This window comes from Penaeus monodon, chromosome 42 (assembly GCF_015228065.2).
Source record: "Penaeus monodon isolate SGIC_2016 chromosome 42, NSTDA_Pmon_1, whole genome shotgun sequence".
Lineage (NCBI taxonomy): Eukaryota > Metazoa > Arthropoda > Malacostraca > Decapoda > Penaeidae > Penaeus > Penaeus monodon.
In genome coordinates, this window is record NC_051427.1 from 13,936,439 (window position 1) to 13,938,938 (window position 2,500).

Below are 2,500 nucleotides of genomic sequence, written 5' to 3' on the forward strand. Positions count from 1 at the left end.
AAGTGAGAGGCAAAAAGAGAGGGAGGCGAAGGGAGAAGAGGAAGGAAGGGACAGACAAAGGGTAGATGAAACACACTGTCGACACCCACTACAGTCACACAAATGCGTCACGCAGTCTCACAGTCACAACCAATCACACAGTCACAATCACAGTCAGCCTCATAATCACACAGACAGTCACCCAGTCAGTCACATAATCAGTCACACAGTCACCCTCATCTTAACAACCGCCTGTCCTGAGTCGCACATTGCTACTAACTGTGATGTTACTTGCTGCGTGTAACTGTGACTGATATTCCGTGTGGAGTGAGGAGAGGGGAAGGGGGGAGGAGGGAGGGGGAAGGGAGAGTGAAATTGAGGAAGAGGGGGATGGAGAGGAGAGTGAGAGATCGAAGCAGAGGGAGAGGGAGAGGAGAGGGAAGGGGAGATGGAGAGCAAGTGGGAGAAAGAAGGCAGAGGGATGGCGAAAGGGAGAGGAAGGGGGAGAAAATGAGATAGAGGGAGATGGAAAGGAGAGGAAAAGGGAGAAGGAGACGGAGAACAAGAAAGCAAGGAGGGTGAGAAGGGGAGCTAGCAACAAAAAAAAAGAAAAAAAAAGTAAAATAAACTTTGTCCTTCCACAAACAAACACAAAGCCACAATGTATACAATAATATATATATAGCATAATGATGATAATAATGATAATTATAATTATAATGAGGATGAAGGCAACAGCAACAATGATGATAATGATAACATTAGTAATGATAGTAATAGTAATAATAATGATGATGATGATAATGATAATATTGATAATGATGATAATAATAATATTAATAAAATGATAATTATGATATAACCAGTGATAAAGATATAAACACGAATAATCAGACAACGAAATCTATTTCAACGAAGGCAATTCTTCCAGACGGGCCGGAAAATTTGAAAGTGACGGACTCGGTGATAGTGAGCGAAGGTGACCACGCCTCCCTCACCTGCTCTGCTCATGGCAACCCCGCCCCTGAGCTCACCTGGACCGCCCCTAATCACGCCCGCACGCCCAGGTGGGTCGGTCACCTGACACCTGGTTTTGGAGTCTTGGCTTCACCTAAAGACCTTTTTTTCGATTTTTTTTATTGTTATTTTTTAATTAATTAATTTATTTATTTATTTTATTATTATTTTCTTATTATTCTTATTCTTCTTCTCCACCTGCCATTCTTCTACCCTCTCTCTGCCTTCCTTCTCCCCTCCTTTCATCTTCTCTCCACCTCCCTCCCTCCCCCCCGACCCCCAACTTCCCCACACTAACTCTTAAATTACCCCCTCCCCCTCCCCAACATTTTTAGAAGAATTGCAAGAAGTGTATTTCAAGAAGAGAGAAAGGAAGGGGAGAAGGTGGGGGGGGGTCATGACCTCCCCTCTCCCTCCTTTTCCGCCCCTCTCCCCTCTTTCCCTCCTCCTCTCCCTCTCCTCTCCCCTCTTTCCCTCCCCCTCTCCCTCTCCTCTCCCTCTCGTCTCCCCCCTTTCCCCCCCCCTCTCCTCCCCCTCTCCCTCTCCTCTCCTTTCCCTCCCTCTCCCCCTTTTCCCGCCCCTCCCCTCTCTCCCCCTTTCCCTCCCCTCCCCCCTTTCCCTCCCCTCCCTCCCTCCCTCCCTCCCACGCTATTGGAAGGACCGCCCTCTCCCCCTTCCTCTCCCCTCTCCCTCTTTTCCTCCCCCACTCCCTCCCCTCCCCCCGCTTTTTTCCTCAGTGTGGGGCGGAAAGGGTCGAGGATGGCGTAAGGGTGAGAATCGGCTTTGTGGTCGGAGTATAAGATGTCTTTTGTAAGTGTGAAGGCAAGGGTGAGAATGGGAACTTAAAATGGTACAGGGTGGAAGAGAGAGAGAGAGAGAGGGAGGGAGAGAGAGAGAGAGAGAGAGAGAGAGAGAGAGAGAGAGAGAGAGAGAGAGAGAGAGAGTGTGTTTGTGTGTGTGTGTGTGTGTGTGTGTGTGTATATGTGTATGTGCATGTATATCTGTATACATGACCGTGTGTTCACATTTTCTCTGTATGTGTGTGTTCATGCATGTCTCATATGTGCGTATGCGTGCGCGTGAGTTATTTTCGTGTTTGTCTGCTACAGAAATATACGCCCAGTGCTGTCAAAGATACACTCCTTCCAACCCCTCCTCCCCCTCCCCCCCTTTCATTCCCTTCTCTGCCCCCTTTCTGCTTTTCTCTTGCCTCTTTCTCTTTTTTTTTCCTTCTCCTCCTCCTCCACTCCTCCTCCTCCTCCTCCTCCTCCTCCTCCTCCTCCTCCTCCTCCTCCTCCTCCTCCTCCTCCTCTTCCTTCTCCTTCCTTTCCTTCCCCTTTCCTTTCCCCACCGTTTTCCACTCTCCCACCATCTTCCCTCCCGCCTCCCCCCCCTTTCCTCTCCCCTCTCTCCCTCCCTCTGTCCCTCTCCCCCTTACTTCTCATTACCCCCTCTCCCTCCGTCGCCACCACCCTCCCCCTCCCCCACCGCTTTTTTCCATACC

The 2,500-nt window shown here is 49.6% G+C and overlaps 1 protein-coding gene across 1 annotated transcript in view; it reads left to right on the forward strand.

Annotated features, from left to right (window-relative positions):
* Positions 1–910: 910 nt before the first annotated feature.
* LOC119598931 (nephrin-like) overlaps positions 911–2,500 on the forward strand; it is a gene marked incomplete at both ends in the record, with an annotated part of 14,433 nt that continues 12,843 nt past the window's right edge. The window contains 1 exon segment of the mRNA XM_037948642.1: positions 911–1,046.